This window comes from Diabrotica virgifera, chromosome 2 (assembly GCF_917563875.1).
Source record: "Diabrotica virgifera virgifera chromosome 2, PGI_DIABVI_V3a".
In the NCBI taxonomy this organism is placed as follows: domain Eukaryota; kingdom Metazoa; phylum Arthropoda; class Insecta; order Coleoptera; family Chrysomelidae; genus Diabrotica; species Diabrotica virgifera.
Window position 1 is genome coordinate 6,599,976 of NC_065444.1, and position 21,070 is coordinate 6,621,045.

Sequence of the window (21,070 nt, forward strand, 5' to 3'; positions counted from 1 at the left end):
AGGGTGATCGATGAGTGTGATAAAGCTCAGTAGATCCGCTATAGTAATAGATAGCAATAAAAGTTGATAACAAAAATTGTAGCCAACTTTCAGCTTTACATTACGAAATTAGTTAGAATGTTACAGGGTGTTCGATAACATAGTGGCAAACCAAACTTATGTTTTTTTTTTAAATGGAACACCCTATATTTTATTTTATATTCGAAATTCTCTTAGCTTTCCCATCACAAAATATAAAGGTTTGTTATGTTATATAGGGCTTTTACAAAGTTATAACCAATTTTTTATGAAAGACGTAACAAGTTCAGCTCCCTGTATAAATAAAAATAAGCACAACAGCAATGGTTTATTGGTGCTATATTTTTTTGTTGATTGTCAAAATTTATAAAAATGGTCTATGGATATTGCTAATTTTCCTTATATCGAGTACAGGGTGAGTCAAAACGCAAGTATATTCTTTTCTCAGAAATTTTGAATGGAACACCCTGTATTTTATATCACCATCGAAAAGTATCATTACCCTACTTAAATTTTTGTATAATATTCCCTATGCCTAAATTTGTTAGTTTTCGAGATATTTTCATTTTTCAGTGAAAGTTATTAATTAAGGTGTTCTATTTAAAATCTATCTATCAGCGAGGTTGCTACAGCCTCTGCCGCTTCTCGCATTTCGACCGCCATCGTTTTCTATCCATCCATTCGTCTTCTTTGATGGCTCTATCTTTCATGATGTGCCGTACATTTTCTTCCCAGGCAACTGAAGGTCTTCCCCTTCTTCTTCTTTGGTGTGGTATGTAATTTAAAGCTTTCTTTGGCCATCTATCTTCATTCATTCGTTTCACGTGACCATACCACACTAGTTGTCTAGTTTCAATTTTATCTACACTGGAATATACAGTATGTGTCCTCCTTCTAATATCTTCATTCCTGATGTGATCTTTTTTAGATATACCACACGCTCTCCTTAGATAATCCATTTCTACTACTTCTAATATTTTCCTATCTTTTTTTGTCATCTGCCAAACTTCTGCCCCATAAGTCATAATAGGCTCTACCAAGGTACGATAGATTGTCAATTTCGTTTCTTGCCTTATATCTTTAGACCACAGTAGAGAGCTCAGAATGTTTACCGCTTTTTTGCCCTGCTGCGTTCTCTTTTCGATGTCTCTTTTGGTAGTGCCTTCTTTAGATATTATAGATCCGAGATATTTATATTCATTACATCTTTTCGTGGTTCTAATTTCTAACTCTATTTAAAATTACTGAGAAAATAATGTATGTACTTCTGTTTTGACTCACCCTGTATTTGATATAAAGAAAATTAGCAATATCAACCATTTTTATAAATTTTGACAATCAACAAAAAAATATGGCACCAATAAACCATTGCTGTTGTGCTTATTTTTATTTATACAGGGAGCTGAACCTATTACGATTTTCGTAGAACATTGGTTATAACTTTGTAAATACCCTGTACCTATAACATAACAAACCTTTATATTTTTGTGATGGAGAAGTTAACAGGATTTCGAATATAAAGAAAATATAGGGTGTTCCATTAAAAAAAAACATAAGTTTGGTCTGCCACTGTGTTATCCAACACCCTGTAACATTCTAACTAATTTTGTAATGTGAAGCTCAAAGTTGGCTACAAGTTTTGTTCTTCTTCTTGTAGTTCCTTCTCCTATCGGAGGTTGCTATCCATACCTTATTGGCGGCTGCTCTGAAAAGATCTACTAAGCTGCAACTATACAGTATTTCTCATGATCATCTTTCAGTGCGTCACAGTTTTTCGATTTCTTTCTAACGCATTAAATTGTGTGACAGAAAAAAAGGCACGTCGGTGATTACATTTCGTCGGTGACATTTTTATAACATTTATATTCTAGTTATTGTAGTTGTCGATAGATGGCGCCATAATAAAAAATAATTTTTTTTAAATTAGATAATAATATTACAAATATAATCTGTATAATTTATAAGACTATACAAATCAAAGAAAATACCATTTTATAAATGCAAGAAACACTTTTGATTGGTTTTTATTCCAAATTGAAAATAAAATGTGACAACTGTCAGATTTAACTAAAATGTCATGTTAGAATAAATGTCATAAATGTGTATTATCACGGACTTACCCTTTTTCCTATCATTTGTTACGCACTGAAAAATGATCATGAAAAGGACAATACCACTCTCTAAAGTTTCTGAGCCAGGAAATTCTTCTACCTATAGATCTTTTACCCTTTATTTTACCTTGCATTATGAGCCTAATGCCCGGTTGCACCAAAAGATTTTAAGCTTAAGTCGAGAATATCATAAGAATTAATATAATATAATTATAATATATTACAATAAGAATACCATAATATAATAATAGATATAATTGATAATAAGGTAAGAATCTAAAATTATGCTGCAACGTAAGTGATACTCAAGGAGGCCCTATCTATAAGTAGAGCTTAGCTAAGCTGGAGCTTAAGATCTGTTGGTGCAACCAGGCATTAATATCTCATATTTCGCACCTCTGGTAATGTGGCCTAAATATTCTAGCTTCCTTGTTTTGATGTTCTTTATGACCTCGCAATCCTTTTGCAGCCTTCTTATCACTTCTGGATTTGTAACTCGTTGGATCCATGGTATTTTCAAAATCCTTCTATAGCACCACATCTCAAAGGCTTCCAACTTCTTTATATTTTCTACTATTAGTGTCCAGCTTTCCACTCCATAACTCCATAGAACACGTAGCATCTTAAGGCTCTTATCCTCAGCTCCAGAGGGTGGTCTCGACTAATAAACATCTTTTTCATTTTTATAAATGCTTGTCTTGCAATTTCAATGCGTGTCCTGATTTCTCTACCCCGGTCATTGTTTTCATTTACCCAGGTTCCCAGATATTTGTAGTTATTCACTCTTTCTACTTGTTTTCCCTCGATATCCAACCTTCCTACTGTATGTTGCTTAGAAATAATCATGAACTTGGTTTTCTTAAGGCTATGGGTACATAATTCGCAAATATTTTACGTGTATCCCTACTTTTTCTGTCTTTACACGGCAAATTACGTGTAGTAAAATTCACACTGGTATGGATATGTAAACATTACTAGAATGTCATTCTACTTGAAAATGTCATCATTAATTTAAAGAGATGGGCTTTGAATGTTCTTGGATAACTGTTATTCTTATAATTGCAAATTATTAATTCAGTTAATAAATGTGATAATTTTTTCACTAACTATGTATTCAGTGATTATAATAATTTATTTGTACAACAAAGACTAATACTCAATCGAGAAAAGAGGAAAAGTGTTAAAGTGATTTTTTAATAATATATTGTTATGGAACGCTTACAATTTTGAACATCTTTAACAACAAAATACTTGGATCACAGAATATATTATCCTGATGTATTCTCTGCTTGGATCTTCCACAAATAATACACAATAAATAACTTTTTATTAAGTTCACGTCTTAAATCAATTATTTATCAAATACACTATATATCAATAATATTTAATCAATAACTCAACATATTTTCGATGCAATGTCAAATATTTAAAATTGTCACTGATTGTCAGTGTCTGACTGACAATATATGCTGACAATTATATATTCGGCTGAGTGCGTTGTAAGACAAAGATAGATTTGGAAAATATTACCACGGCATTGTGTTCATTTTTTTCGAATCCTGAAAAAACCAATAAATATTTTTGAAAATTTTAAACGCAGAATGAAAGACTAAATTATTACCGAGGGCCGAAAGTCCCTTAGAATAAATAAAAAGTTGATTTTGAATGATATATTTGAAATTAAAAATCACACTAAATTTTCTCTTAGTTTTTCACCCCTGTAACTTATTAAAATAAACATTATAGAAGTTCTCAGGGACTGTCGGCCCTCGCTAATAACGTAATCTTTCATTCTGCGTTTAAATTTTTCAAAAATACTTATTAGTTTTCTCAGGATTCGAAAAAAATGAATCCCCATTTGAATAGCATTGCAGCCGAAAATACGTACCGATCCTCTTAACGTTCATTTGTAGTCCATAGTCCATACTGACTTGATGTAATCTATTTACTAATAGTTGCAGTGCATATAGACTGTCTGCAAAAATAGCGGTGTCGTCTGCGAATCTTATGTTGTTCAAGATTTTTCCGTTTATTGATTACTCTGTTCTTCCTCTGATATTGCTTCCTTAAAAATAGCTTCGCTGTACAGATTGAATAACAATGGAGACAACACGCAACCCTGTCTAACACCGCTCTTGATTTTTATGGCCTCTGTTTCGACCGAGGTTTCGACATTTTCGATTTTTACCGTTGCTTTTTGATTCCAGTACAGATTGACAATAACCCGTATATCTACGGTGACCATATGTACTTATTTAAGTAGGACAGTACTTATTTTTAAATATTGTCCTAATGTACTTTAAAACCTTTCTAAGGACACGCGAATGTACTTATTTTTTCTAAAAAATGAATATTTTTATGTTTTACTACTTTTAAACAAATTTCTTTGTATACTGTTCCAGGTATTGCAGCTTTTGTGTCTTGATGGTTTCCAATATTTCCATTCTTTTGTTGACTCTTCTCATGACTTCGTTGTTTGTTACAGGCTCGGTCCATGCTATCTTCAGGTACCTTCACCCACAGTTCAAATGCTTCCACCTTTTTAGTAGTTTTCGCGTTAATTGACCATGCTTCTATCCCGTAAAGCAGAGTCGAGAAAATATAACACCTTGCTAGCCTAACTCTCACATCTTAATTATTTCAGTTCTCTTGCACAAACTACCTTTCTCATTTTATTCTTGTTCTAAGTTGGTTCTTGCCTTCTCTATTCGAACTTTGATTTCTTTGGAGTGATTAATTATTGTGCCAGATAGTTGTAGTTTTCAACTTGTTCTAAAGTTTTACCTTTAATTGTCAGGCTTTTATCATTATTTTGGGTTTTTGATATCCTCATAAATTTAGTTTTCTTGATGTTTACTGATAATCCATATTGTTCTCCATACTCAACTATCTTATTCATTAGCTTTTGGAGGTCTTGGAGGTTGTCCGCTATTATGATAGTGTCGTCAGCATAATATATAATGTTGTTAATTGGCCTTCCATTTAGGTACCTTTACTCCTGCTATTTCTCCCTCAAGAACTTTTTTCATAATTTCTTCAGAGTATGCATTTAATAGTAGTAGTGACAATACACACCCTCCTGTCGCACTCCTCTTTTAATTTCGAACTCTTCTGATCTGTGTTCGTTAATGCGTATGTGTGCCTGCTGTTTATAATATAGATTTGTTATAATTCAAAGGTCATTGTATTGTAATTGTTTTGCTTTGAGGACGTCCATTAGCTCTTTGTGGCGGACTTTATCGAAAGCCTTGTTGTAATCTATGAAACAGACGTACATATCCTGGTTCACATCCAAGCATCTCTGGATTAGTAGTGTAAATCCAAAGTGGGTTTCTTCAATATCCATATCAAGTGTTTGGTAAATGCGTTTATGAATGATCTTTAAAAACATTTTAAGTGTGTGAGACACCAGGCTTATGGTGCGGTGGTCGTACACAAAACTTCACTGCACAAGTGAAACATTTTTACACAAAATGTGTAACCTACCTAGAAAACTGGAGTACAAATTTTCATGAATTTAAACTATTCAAAAGCATAGATCTAAAGCGGGCTCCACACTCTCGGCGAAGTTACTTCGCCAAAGTTGACCGAAGTCCGAAGTACCGTCACTACACACTCGTTCTACTTCGCGAGGAAGTGCGATACCGACAAAGATCGGTGCGATACCGACAAAGATCCCTTTGACCAGACCGACAGAGAATGGAAGTAGAACGAAGTGAGGCAAAGTTACACAAGGTGGCCGTCTACACTCTCGTACTTGTTGAACCTCGATCGACTTCGGCGAGAGTGTGGAGCCCGCATAAAAAGTGAAATAACATGGAACGAAGTTTGTTATTCTCTCGAAGCTTTTAAATTGTATATCAAGGCAACCATGTTAAACGAAGATCAACTCTTTGACGAACTGGGAATTTTGAAAGACGTGGCTACAAGTGAAAAAATTGCTGAGTGGAACAGAGAAGAAAAAAATAGTCAGGATCGATGGCTTAAAGTTTTTAAGTGTGTAGATCAATTCAAACTGAAAAACTTACAAATATTATGCGAATTTATTTTTTGTCTTCCGGGTACTAGTGCGGCTATTAAATTCTGTAATAAATAATTATTATTGGACGTCGGAAAAGTCACAAATGTCCATATCCACTCTCAAGGCAGCGATGCTGGTGTACGCAAATTTTGATGAGATTTGTATGAAATGTTTCATTTACTTCAGTCGAAGCCGGACCTTCTTAAATTTTAAGTTCAGAAAAATATGAATGATGCAAAAAACCGGAAGAAGATGAGGCTATTCCAGGTCCCTCATTTAAAAACTCTTAATTACAGGTTTTGTAACTTTTTAAAAGTTAATGTAATGTGTTATGTTTAGTTTAATTGATATAATTTTTTATGTTTAGCTACATAGTTTATTTATTTTTAATGCCAAAAAGTTAGATTTGTCCAATAACAAGATACATTTTGCGTTTTTAATACATTTTTGTTTTTTGTACTTTTTTTTCTTTAAAAAGATATGGTCACTGTACGTATATCGCGACTGTCCACATTCTTCTCTTTTAAAAGTTTTATGAGTTTCTGATGTCGTACTCTATCAAAAGCCTTTTAATAATCTATAAAGCAGACATAGAGATCTTGGTTCATATCTAGTCGTCTTTGCGCGAGAACGTTAAAAGCGAACAGTTTTATTATTAACTTTTATTGCTATCTATTACTATAGTGGATCTACTAAGCTTTATCACACTAATCAATCACCCTGATTTTGTATTTACCTGTACAGGTGTGCTGCGCAGTAATGAACGCAACCTATATCAGCAGCCAGATGACCAGTACGGTGTTCGAGGAAGCATAGGGAACAATATATGAAAGAATCAGCTGTCTTAAAATGGTTTCTCGAAAACGTTGCTCTCTTAGACCATTATGTGTTTATCGTTTCAGCCCAAGATCTAAGCGAGTACATAAGGTACGAATCCTTTACGATAATTTACGATGATTAAAACTAAACAATCTTAAGGCCTTGTTCATATAAGAGCGGTTTGCCAACGTCGACGCCGCGATTTACTTGTTTTCCCCCTATTTTACTTGATCTCACCCTAATGCCGCCTTTGAAGTCAAGAAAAACAGGGGGAAACAGGTAAACCGCGACGTCGACGTTGGCAAACCGCCCTATATGAACAAGCCCTTATCAAAAAAAAAATAATCCGCTAATTTTAATAAATCTTTAATTCAGTTTCACACATGCTCCTTTGGTGTACAACCTATATTTATATCGAGTTATTCGAGTTTCAGAAATGGGTCAACACAACTTGTAATAGTGATGCACACGATGGGGTGTTGAACCGGATTATGTTAACATCTGCATTCAAACAATCCCTAAAAAAGTAGGGTACTCCAAGCAGCGATCAAAATCTACTCGACGTTTTCATGCTTAGTCATGGTAAACAGAATGAAGTAACAAGTGAATCGGTAAACTGAAAAGCGTTATACGGATTATGATAGGTGTCCACAATATTGGACTGATATTTTTAATGTTATTTGCACATATATATATATATAATGTAGAAACTCTGGAAACTCAGGACATAGACTAAACACCGTTTTTTCTCCTTAAAGAACAAAATTTATTAGTTTTGTATACAATTATAAAAACAATATTTACATTAAAGAAAATCGGTTTTATAAGTCTTTAACATTCCAATCTTTAAATGAACAATAACAAATAATACATTAACAATTAAACGATAAAAATTAACAGATATGTATGAAAATATTAAATTAGATTTTAAAATTGACGGAACAAGATTTATGTCAATTTAGTGTAAGAATATTTATTATTCTTCTCTTTCTTTATAAATATCCTTTAGCCTTTTACATACCAGGTTTTCATTATTACATATATTTATAATTAGTTATACATTTATAACAATACGTTTTATTTATCAAGTAGTTTTCTCTCCGCCCGAAAATCGCCAATATTCAAGACTGTTCAATATTGATAGCACTTAACTATTCTATGTTCATTCCAAAGAAAAGCTAAAGGTACGTATCCATACGTTGGTGCTCCGTGTAGCTGCTCAAATGGATACGGCATGCGTTTCTCTACATATAAACCACAAACCGATTGAAACGAAGAGGGTGAGCGCCGAGCGACGAGCACCAACTTAAGGCTACCCCAAACCAACGCGGAAAATTCGCATTACCTGCGGAATTCCGTACCTCATACGATTCGCATTGAATTGTTTCCACTGTGGTAAGTATACAAGTTCAGACAAGTACGATTTTCGTCGTTCGGGCATGCGTTTTGTCTGCGTATTTATTCGTCCGGAATCTTAGTTCGCACTCCCACAGCGTTTTTATCAGTTTCGCAGTGGTTTCGCATGTGAAAAAATTGAAAATGGAGAGAATTATTGAGTTGGTTCGAAAGTATCCTATTCTCTATGACCTTTCTCATGAAGATTATAAAAATGTAAGGAAAAAGGACAAGATTTGGACTAGAATAGGAGAAGAAATAGACGAAAATGGTGAGTAGTTTTACGATTTGTATTGGTTTATTTTTCTACATCTAAGACTAAAGAAAAGCAGAGGCCTAAACAATACTATATTTACTGCAAGAAGAGTCCATTATTTTCATCGTGAACAATTTATTCATAGTCCTGAATTAAAATACGTGGCAAATTTTTCTCGAACAGAAAATGCCAGTCTTGCAGCTCTCCTTGGGTCATTGTCCAAATTTTGAAATGCTCCAAGTTCAGGCTCTGGTGGATCTAAAAGTTCTATGAATCTATCATCACATTTTTTTGTCCTTAGAAAATTATGCAAAATACATGCAGTTTTCACAATGAGAATACTAGTATCAATTTTTGTTTCCATTGGTCTGTAGAATATACGCCATTTTTGTGCTAATATTCCGAAAGCGTTTTCTACTACTCTTCTCGCTTTACAGAGCCTCACATTATAATTTTCCTTGGAAATATCTGTTCTGATTTGACTGTATGGAAAGGGCCTCAACAAGTATGGTTTTAGTGCAAAGGCTTCGTCTCCAATTAAGACATGGGGGGAAAGTTCATTCTGGCCTGGGAGATTTTTTGGCTCAGGTACACCCATCTGATTTGTTTCAAATCTTCTTCCCATGTTGGAAGCTTCGAATATTCCACCGTCGCTGTTTTTACCAAAACCGCCAATATCAACTGAAATGAATCTATAATCTGGGCCAACAATAGCCATTAATACTGTAGAAAACTTATTCAAATAACACCAATAATTAGATCCTGTTTTGTCTGGACACTTGATAGTAACATGCTTGCCATCGATGCTACCAATACAATTTGGGAATCGCCAGGTATTTCTAAAACCTTCTTCAGATTTTTTTCCATATTTCTGTAGTTGGTTCGGGCAAGTAAATATGTTGCAAATTTCTACATAAAGCTTCACAAACTTCTACAACTATGGCACTTACAGTCGAAAACCCGACTCTAAAACTATGGCCTATTGTATAAAATGTATCTCCGGTAGCCAGATACCTAAAAAAGAGTATTTTGTTTCAGGGGATGAGATTAAAAAAAAATGGAGGAATCTGCGCGATACGTACGCTAAGTACATAAGAACTAATAAAACTAGAACTGGACAAGCGGCAAGCGATAAAAAAAAATGGATATGGGCAGATCATATGGAATCGTTCAAACCGTTCCTAAATTTTGCTAAGACTGCATCCAATGTCACAGATGTTGATACACAAGAATCTGAAGCATTCCCAAATATAGAATCACCCGAAAATATATTAACGGATGAAAATTCCGCAGTACAGAAACCAACGTGTAGTAAAAATCTACTAACAACTCAGACAGATGATTCCCAGAATAAGATTCAACCCTCCTCATCGAAACCTACTCGAAATGAAGCTCCTAGGGTTACTCTTTCAAATGAAACTCCTTCTACAGGCAGAACAAACAGAAAACGCAATTCTGAGCCATCCACATCTGTGAAAGATATGATCAGTTATTTTGAGAGCAAAAAGAGAGTAGTGCATGATGCTACCGATCAACTGTTTTTGGCTCATGCTTCTACGGTAAAATCTTTCTCTCCTAGAAGGCAAATTGAAACAAAAATGAAGATTGCGCAAGTTATCATGGAGCAGGAGTTGCTTCAATTGGAGGAAAGTTCTTTGAATAGCCATCAATCTAGAGCTGAAAGTACAGACACCTATCAAAACCCCTCTTCCGTCGGAAGTATTTCGGTTGTATCCCTACCTTCACCAAATGACACTGCATTACCTAAACAATCGAATACTTCTGGGTTCTATGAAGTGAATTGTGAAAATAATTATATTACACTACACAACTTGGCGCAGAGTTGCAACCAAGCAGCTTCTCATAATCCATCAGTTTCCAACTATGTCAATTCCTTTGACCCTTACAATACATAAAGTATATTTTAGAGTTATTTTGATCCTTATTCTCTTTTACTGTAGTAAATTAATTATATAAATAATGCCTGCAGTTTTTTTTTTTTTCATTTTCTTACCTTAATGTTATGGCCAACCGTTCTTCGGGAGAAATAGCTTCTCGGTAATTCGTGTCTGATTTTCTAATATCATTTTCTACAAGGTGCAACAGTTCATCGAAACAATCTATTGTCATTCTAAAATAAATGTAGCATCTTTTATCGTCTTTTCGTAATTGAGGCATCAGCGTGTGATATTCCCCACATTTCAGTCTTTCTAGATTGATATCATGAACCCATTTTCTTCTTTTCCTAAGATTAAATTCATAATATAGTCCATATTGTTGTTTTAGGATAACTATAGATAATAATTTTACCTTGAATTGTCGTCCTCCATTGCTAACATTACAAGAGCTTCTTCTTCATCTGATGATGTATACATTTTTGTGAAGAATTGAGATCACTGAGTAGTATTCTTTGTTTTTCGTTGTCACCAACTCTTCTCAATACCAGACACATACGAGTATGACGCGAATATATTCGCTTCAATATGAAGTTCTTTACGAATTCCGTCAGGAATTCGACTGCGAACTTTCCGTCACGAATCCGCTGCGAATAATTCGCGTTGGTTTGGGGGAGCCTTTATCCACTACACTATGTGGAACTGCTACACAGAGCACGGAGCACCAACGTATGGATAAGTACCTTAAGACGTCAGTGTGTCGTGCCGTCGCAATACAAAAAAAAAACATTTAAAATGCGAACCAATGAAGAGTCAGTAATCATATTTTCTGAAATGTTATGTGTGGTATATCCTATTGTATGGTTGCTAAAAACCATAAAGCTAAACAAATTATTTCAAGCATTCGAATTGTGGTCCTATCGACGAATCCTAAAGATATCGTGGATTTCGCACACTTGCATTGAAGATGTTCTTCAAATGATGAATGCAGAACGTCTGCTCATAAAAATCATAAAGAGGAGAAAAACAGAATACTTGGGTCATATAATTTATTAGAGGACCTAAGTACCATCTACTTCGTCTTATAATACAAGGAGAAATGGAGGGAAAGAGATGGATTGGTCGAAAGAAACTTTCATGGCTGAGTGATATTGCCGGTCCGGAAGAATGATGTAACTGCAAATTTTGTCAATTCCTGTTTATTGCGTAATTAACTTCTAAAATATTGTGTACAGATGATACAAAAGCGACTGAACTGTAACTATGTGCTGAGCCGGGCATAGGTAAATTGAGTCCCGTATACATGAATTAAGAAGGGTCAAAATATTTAGATGGTCGAATTGAGTCCCGGGCATCGTAATCTTTCTAATTACCTTTTAATAGCTTTTTAATTTGTAAGTATTTTATTGGTTATGCATTTATGGTAATCAAATAAAAAGTAATATGTATACCACAAAATATTTAGTGCGATCTATCTGTATACGATACAGTGTTAAGTTGATTGCCAATGAAAATCGTTCTTAGTGAAAAAGAAAAACAATAATTGATTGTGTTGAATGGCTTCAAACATCGTTTTCAAAATTATTTAAAAAATGACGGCAAGCGTTGGATTTGTTGTGCGCAGACGAAAGAAAATTGTAAAGCATTTTTAAAAACCCAAGAGGACAACGTAGTGACGGAAATTATGGATGACCACAATCATAGTTAATTAAACGAAGATGTACTCAATCGTCAAATGTTAGTAACTCCTTGAAGTGAAAGACCGTAGAAGATATCAGTGAACGATCTATGAAAATGGGGGATATGAAAATTTTGCATGAGGAATTACGAAATGGCAATATTAGTACCTTAGCTACCAAAGATGTGGAATTGGTCAGAAAAATATGTATAACGCCCGATGATCTCTTCTGCCTAAATTGCCAAAAAGTATGGAAGAAACTCATGAACATTAAAACATTTCCAGTGAATACCAACAAAAAGGAGGATTTCTAATGGTAAACGACATACAAAAACCAAATTATTGTTTTATTACAACAGCAATTGAACTTTTGAATATTGCTCAAAGTTTTTTATGCAAAAGTTCTCCATCCACGATCTAAAAGAAGATCATTATATACCTTTGGTTTTCTTCTTATTGCCAAATAGAAAAAAACATACATATACATAGACTGGCATTTAAATACCTTACTTAGCACATATTTAGCATGTAAATGTGGTTATATTGTTTACTGTAAATATTTTAGGATTGCATTTTTGTAATAAAATTATATGTTATAAAATAAATTATTGTTTTCTCATTCCTAGAAAACATTACGTACACCGACTAAGCCCCAGGTAGGCACTGGACTCAATTTACCCATCTTCGGGACTCACTCGGCTATTGGAAAGACGGATTATAAATTCTGGGACTCAATTAGGTTACTCCGGCTGAGCCATTACAGGCTAGTTGCGTCGTCGTTATTGAAATAGGCGCCATTTTAGACCTTGTTTCAGATGCATAATGACGCAACTGTAGATAGGGTTGAAAATGGTGAGGATTAAAGTAAGATAATGAAATTCGAAGCAATAGGGATGAAACTAAAAGACATCATTGTAAGAATAAACGGGTTAAGAATAAATGGGCAGGGTGCCCCTAGGAATTAGTCGTCTAAGTCTGAGTTTTTTTTTTAATGATATATCTCCCTAGATTATTTAAGACATTTTTACACTTCAGTCACTTCTACTGTAACCTTTTCTTGAACTTACACAAATTCCAACAGCTACCAACAAGTTAAATAAATTCGATAACTTTAAATCAACACAAAATTGCTTTACTAAATCCTGCGTCTAATCACAATAGGGTTTATTATTATCGATTTTAGTTTTCGATTAACTTTTGTGTAATGTGGTTTGCCTACCACCTCCATTGACAACATTTTCGTGAATACATTTTCATAACTACAACATCAAGTTTATTTTGTTATTATTTATCACAGTGGAGTGATTATCGTTACTGTTCTTCATTTAACAAGCTTTACAGCAGAGTCTTCAAAACTGATAGGTTAATTTTTCAACTTCATGTGGAACTGTCATTTCTGTCATGTCATCGTTCAAGAGTCCCGCTATCATCATCGTCACTTGCCACCAGACAGTCAACATGTGAACATGTCAATTTAGAGCTCAGATGATATCTAGTAGTGGAGTCACTGAAGGTTTTCACCTCCGATTTCGTTGAACCTTCATCGATTTTCATGAAAATTGGTGAGGAGTTAGAAGATACTTCAAGGAACAAAGCTGACATGATGCCAACTTGCGCTTTTACCCTGGGGATGGATGCTACCCCTTCTCGGGGGTGAATTTTTTTTTATTAAAAATAATACCATAAGTCAATAGAGGGACAAATTATACGCAAAATTTGTTATATAAAGTTATTAACATAAATCAGTACTTTTTGAGTTATTAAATATCAAAAATTTTATTTTTTCTTAAAAGAAATGCATGTTTTAAAGCTGTTTTTCACGTATTACTCCAAAACTATGCTTTTGTAAAAAAACTATTATTTACAAAATTAAAGATAATAAATTTAATATACTCCCCACTTAAAGAACTAAACTAATGTTATTTCAAAGTGAGTTATGGGTAATTGAATGTATATTTTTTTCGACGAGTACTCAAATCTAATTATTCAAGCTTACATAACAGGAAAACGATGCATTTTATAGAATATACTTGTTAAGCACTTAGGAGTACCTATCAAATGAGCTCCAGTAGAAGTTAATAGCATCAAAATTAAGCAAGTTATGATGAAAATAAGAGAACCCTTTCGATTTCTTTAGGAAAAAGTGACAAATTAAACATACGCCATACGTCCATGACATACGCCATTTCCACAAAAATTGACATTTGTAGTAATCCTTACAAGAATTTCTTTAGGTTAACATAGTTAATGATTTCAACAATTTTCACCGGTTTAGAATGCATATTTTTGAAAAAAAGATACAAATTAAAAACGCTGGACGGAAGGGCCGGCCGAGAACTTTATCGTACCGATCTATTATCGTTATCGTACTAGATACTGGCATTCTATAAAAATAACAAAGTTACTCGTTATTTTGATATTTTAGAAACACCTTGTATACATGAAAATATTTTATGGTTCTACGCATCATTCATTCCTGCATTTGAGAAAATGTTCGATGCCATATTTCGGACACACTATAGATTATTGCATAAATCAATAGAATATTAGTCATACTTGCATTTCAAATTAGTTCATTTTTCTGAGAAATTAATAGTTTACAATATTTGCATTTTACTGCATGGATTTTAATGAAATTTTGGGAGTAGCCCAATCTCCTAATTCAAAGTCTATCCTATATACTATATACTATGGCGCTTTTATCATGGGGGCGGTTCCCACCACTTCTGGTGGATATCTTATTTTCGAATTGCATGGAGCAAAAGGAAGAATTTTAAGAAAATTTAAAAATGCGCTCTATAATTTGTTCTTATTTTTTTCAAAAACCTTTCATTTTAAACCCGTCCAAATTTTTGAAAGTATGTACAAATACCTAACACTATATTAAGAGGTATTGCAAAAGAAAAACAATGCATTTAAATTCTGGTGGATAAGGGGTTAAATGTATGTACTTCTCATTTTTCCTTAAAGTACATTAGTCATAATATAATTGTTTGCACCATATCTCGCTTAGTTTGAATGTAACCGACATTTAACGGTGCTCGTTTTAAAGGCCTTTTCAAACACTACAAAAGCATGAGCACTTTGAGCATGCACCAAAAAACAAACTCTTTTTACCTACCATATCGAACGAATCTCTTTGTTATTTATAATCTAAAAAGAAAATTATATAGTGTTTTTAGTTTGATGCATAGTTTTTAAGGTATTCACAAAAAACCGTCCGAAAACGTGTCATTTTTAAATGAAAATGGCCAATTTTCAACTACGCATAACTCAAAAAGTATTGAGTTCTCAAAAAAAAGTATAGATCAATTTTTACTTAAAAATAGGTTCTCTAGCCACTTGCATGCTTATTTTGACCAACAAATTTTCTACCCCCTTGAAGGGGTGGGAATTGCCCCAAGATAAAAGCTCCATAGTATATAGGGTAGATTTTGTTTCTTGAGCTATTCCCTACTTACTGTGAAAATATCAAGTACATCGATGTAGTAGGATGGAATTCGGAGCCAAATACTCTCATTGACTGCCCTATAATAATGCTCTGCTATGATCGTGTGAGAGAGGACACACATAAGATTCTAACAAAATTTCTATTTTCTGTAACTTTTCGAGTTTTTGAGTTACAGCAACGAGTTTTATGTCATTGGAAAGGTAATTTTGCATTCTTTCAAAATGTGTAAAAATATACAGGGCGTATCTAAAAGATTAAGATTTTTTTTCATTTCCGGTTCAACCGGAAGCCATATTGTAGGTAAAATTTATTGTCTCACAATAAAACACTGAAAAACGTTTGTTTTTCTATACTTCCACAAAATTTATTACAACTATGTTATTACTACAGCTGTTTCGGCAAAGTGCCTTTCTCACTTGAGATAAAATGAACTTCCATCAAGTAACGGTCGAATCCATAAATTATTAAAATTTATTGTGATAATAGATAATAAAGTACTATATATGTCTGCCAAATTTCAAATTTTAGTTTCTATTACAGAGGAAGTTCCGGGCACTCGAATATTTTTTTATAAAAAATTCATAACTCCCCTCCTATGAGGAGTTAAGAAATCTGACTAATGTTATTCAATTTACCGATAGGATATCAAAAATATATCAAAAAATAAACAAATTCCTTGGACATTTTTGAGAAAATCTAGTTCCAAGTTATGTCAAATTTTGACCCCTTAAATATAGGCAACCCATAACTTTTTCTGAGAAACGATAATATTCTTTTTGTATCCCCATCTTTAGGCTATATAAATATTTTTTCAAATTAAATTAAACAAGTTTTTAGATTGGTAGGGAAATGTGTCGGGTGGGCGGTCAGCCATGCTGGCCGCCATTTTGGATTTGGAAATGTCAAATTCCGTATTTCTATTTATCTATCGATGAGCTAACTTTAAGTTAAATTTCATTCGTTTCGGTCAAAATTTGCAAAAATGGGCCCCAAATAACCCCCCTATTTCGGCCCCCTTTGAGATTTTTTTCAAAAGCTTAGTTTCTCGACAAAATTCTCTTAAACTTACTCATACCGAATTTCATAGAAATCGGTCCAGTAGTTTTTGCTGGGCGGTGGCGACATACGTACATACGTACGTACGTACATACTTCCGACATGTTTTTTTATTTGCTTTTTAGACTCAGGGGGACTCAAAACGTCGAAAAAAAGTGAAATCTGAAAAAAAAATTTTTGCACGATCCTATAACTTTATCTATTATACTCATACTTCGTATGTAGTACGATAAAGTAAAAAATCAGAATTTTTAAAATTATCGTACTTTTCATTTTCTTTTGATAATAACACCAAAAATACTCAATATACGTAAAAAATGATATTATATAACTAAATTTTACTTTTTTCTGTTCCAAATACTTTATCCATTTACTATTTCCGTAGAGTAAAAATTAACCGAGATAGAAACGTTTAAAATTTCAATTTTGCTGCGAGAACCATGTAACCGGGGCCATTTAACCTTTTATTGTTAAAAAAGTGAGAGGTGGAAAGACTAATTTCGGCATTTTTTAATAGCTCTTGGAATCAACTTTTAACTAGTTTTTAGGTGAACCTGATATCTTACGAATTAATGGAGTTATTTACAAAAAAAGCAATAACATTTTTTGGGAAAATTTTTAAAAGATACATTTTGAAACATTTTTAATGCATAAATTTTAATGCTATCAACTTGTTCGAGGGCTTATTTGATAGATATTTCTATTAACTTTGACAAATTTTTAATAAGTTTATGTTATAAAATGCATCATTTTGCCGGTATTTAAGCTTGAATACTTAGATTTGGGTACTCGACGAAAGAAATATACATTCAATTACCTAGAACTTACTTTTAGTTAACATAGAAAGGTTTTTCTAGTAAGGAGTTTATTTGATTTTTTATTAGCCTCAATTTTGATAATAATAAGTTTTTTGTAAAAACTTATAGTTTTTGAGTTATTTATAAAAAATCGGTTAAAAACATGCATTTTTCTCACGAAAAATTAAAATCTTTGATCTTTAATAACTCAAAAAGTTTTGATTTATTTTATTAACTTTATACAACAAATTTTGCTTATAACTTGTCCCTCTATTGAATTGTGGGGTTATTTTTAATAAAATAATTTTCACCCCCGAGGAGGGGTGGCATCCACCCCCAGGGTAAAAGCGCAAGTTGGCACCATGTCACCTTTGTTCCTTGAGATATCCTCTAACCACTCACCAATTTTCATGCAAATCGATGGAGGTTCAACGAAATCGGAGGTAATAGCTCATATCCACCTTCAGTGACTGCACTATAGAGCATATTACATGGAATATTTTGAACATCCATGTTTAAGTTCCACATATTTCATCTATGTTTCCATGACGGATCAATTTTAAAGGGTTTTTACCCATATATTTTTATAATATTGTATTTTGGTGGTTAGCATGTTAAATCACGTGAGTATAACCTACAAATTTTCTTGAAACCGTAGTCAAAATTTTAAAAACTTTGCATTATCTTATCAGGTTATACGCATTTTAGGCAAGCACTGATGATGATTGGTCATACAATCGAAAACTAGTTCTGTGATGTAGCCCATTTTAGGGATTTTTAAAAATATACCTTTTATAAAGGATCTTAGTCGTTTTTTGAATACAAAGACATACATATATGTTTTTTTTTGTAATTCTATCTTTAAATTACCCTGCACTTCTCGTATACTTATTGTCGATAAGGTAGAGTCGTTATATGTTTTGGACGGCGCCCTTTTATTCAGGCCAAGTCGACGTGGGGCCCAGACATTTTTAAAAATGTCGAGATGTTCTCGCCGGCGCACAGTGGTTCCAAATGCCGAAAACGTGGTCATGAACCTTTAAAAGCGTATATTGTTTAAACATTTTGGAATTACTTTCGTTCTTAAGGGTTTTTGGCATCGCTGATTACGAATCTGACATTATTTTTTCTGAAAAACAAAATGGCGGATCCAACATGGCGGAAAGAAATTGAAAATATCAATCAAAAAGGAAAATTTTTTATCAAATTTGGTAGGATAAGGTGGCTGATTACAAATCTAACATTACTTTTTTTATACAAAATGGCGGATCCAGTATGGACGAAAGAAATTCGAAAATTTTATTTTAGCCGCATTTTTGTTCAAAATTTTATATTATAAGGTACTTTTGAAACTGCTGATTACCAATACATTTTCTTTATGAAGTATAATATTCAGAACCATGTACAACTGCCCATACATACTCAACAATCGCCAGAATTATGTAATATGCGTCATTTCCCACTTTTGTATTTAAACAACTGCCAGCAATGCATAGGCAGTTATAGGCAGCTAAACCAAAGTGATTCTGTATCTCCTTACTATATATTTTAAGATTAATAAACATTAGTCGCAGAATTATGTATGCAGAATTTTGTGCTTTTGAATGCATCTTTACAAAATTTTAATTATTTAAAGTATATTTTCACTATTTATACATTAATAAATTTAAGGCATTTATTGTTAATAAATGTTGATTTAAGCTGCATCTTACATTACTACATACTTAAAAAAGAAAAATCTGCTTTACAGCGATAAAATTGATAAACTACAAAACGTTTTGCAGCGTTTTCAATATACGCGTTCTTTTTCACTTTCTCTGCCGGCCAAAATAACCCCGGACATGGCCCACTTGTTCCTGATTTGTGAACCAGAATACATCCAGTCTCTTCCTCATACCTGCGTATTAGGACTCTAGGATAGTATGAGAAAACAACTGTAAACATGAAAATCCTTAAATGGGGACTCCTTTTTTCGCCTCATGACCACGTTTTCAGCATTTGGAACCACTGTGCGGCGCTGGGATTCGATCCCCGCAGACATCCTACCGAATGAACTATCCGGCCGCAAAACAACAAAACTGGACTTTATTTTGTATAAATTTTTAAATTTGTGATTCATCATCGCTCGAAGCATATGACTTCCGCTTCGCACAATGAATTTACTTTTTTCTTAGTGTAGACATCCTCCAATTATTGACTAATGCCTAGCGTAACGTACTCGATAGATAGATGGATATGGATATAATTGTCTACCTCCAATTGAACTCTATTATTAAAACCAGTCATATTCACGGATTGTATCAAATAAAATATTTAAATTAAATGTGGATGTTACTCTTCCTGTCCTACGAATACCTAGTACGAGTTGCATTGACACGTGTTCCAACATTAGATAGTTAAGCGTTGCTCTGTTGCCGGATCTACAATTTTAAAGTGACACGTTTTGTAGCAATGAAACACTGGCGAAGCGTCCATGTAACCATTGGTAACAGTTAAAATTTGCAAATAAATATTTTATGACTACTACGAAATAATTCCATTTATATTTTTTTAAAATAGAAATATTTGTTAATAGTATCTACCTAATTCAGTAAAATAGCCAACTAGAAGCACGAAAATATCAGTGAGTTTATGTAAAATCGGTTGCACGTTATTATAATACGCCCTTACCACAGTATATAGAGGTTCCCTCTTTATACTGTGCCCTTACTTACCGTGCGCCGCGCCGTTATTTACCACTTCTATGAGTGGCAACGATGGTAGGATCTTTGTATCGGTCAGAGGACTGGATCGTTTCTGAAAATTTTGCGGGCACGATGGCTCTTAAGCCGCTGTGGATTAGTATTCGTGTTACCAAATTTTAATTTGGTGACACGGCTAGGTAAGGGTCCGGCCGGTAGGTACTTTATGTCCCGGTTAGCTAATCGGGACAGAAAATACCGACCGTAAGAATATCAAGACTTAATAAAGCAATTTTAATTATTATTATAATTATAGGTAATAATTATAATTCCATTTATGAAGTCTGTTATTCTTAGGGCCGGTATTTTCTCGATTAAACTCCGGTTAGTTAACCGTACCGGCTCTTTGGATTCGATTATTGCATAATATGCATTATTAATTATTATTTTATAACTTGTAACTGTACTTGCTTACTATACAGATAACATATCTATACCTTTTTATCCTATATAAATCATATTAATCGATTTTAATTACTTGTCGAAATATATTAATTAACAACAACATTATTATATGACATATAATAATATTGATTATACAGTACATTGTAGTGTATAATCAATAAAATAAAAATTATTTAATATTTTAGGCTAAAAATGACAAATGAGTGTACTGATTAGTATACTAATTATACAATTTGGATTTTTTAATAAAGTATAAAGGTGATATAATACATATTTTACCTAAAAACAACAAATATGTTTTTAGTTTGTAGATACTTTATATCGTTTTTTAAATTTTTAATTTTTAAATTTTATTTCTGTATTTCATCTATTTTTATAATAGACCTGGATAGCGCGTACCAAAAAAAGTTGATTAATAGCAAGCTGA

The 21,070-nt window shown here is 33.3% G+C and overlaps 1 protein-coding gene and 1 pseudogene across 2 annotated transcripts in view; both read right to left on the reverse strand.

The window, feature by feature from the left end:
* LOC114324672 (metastasis-associated protein MTA3) overlaps nt 1–21,070 on the reverse strand; it is a 131,215-nt gene that overhangs the window by 81,165 nt on the left and 28,980 nt on the right. The gene's annotated exons all lie outside the window — the stretch shown is intronic.
* On the reverse strand, nt 8,634–11,187 carry LOC126879407 (uncharacterized; annotated as a pseudogene).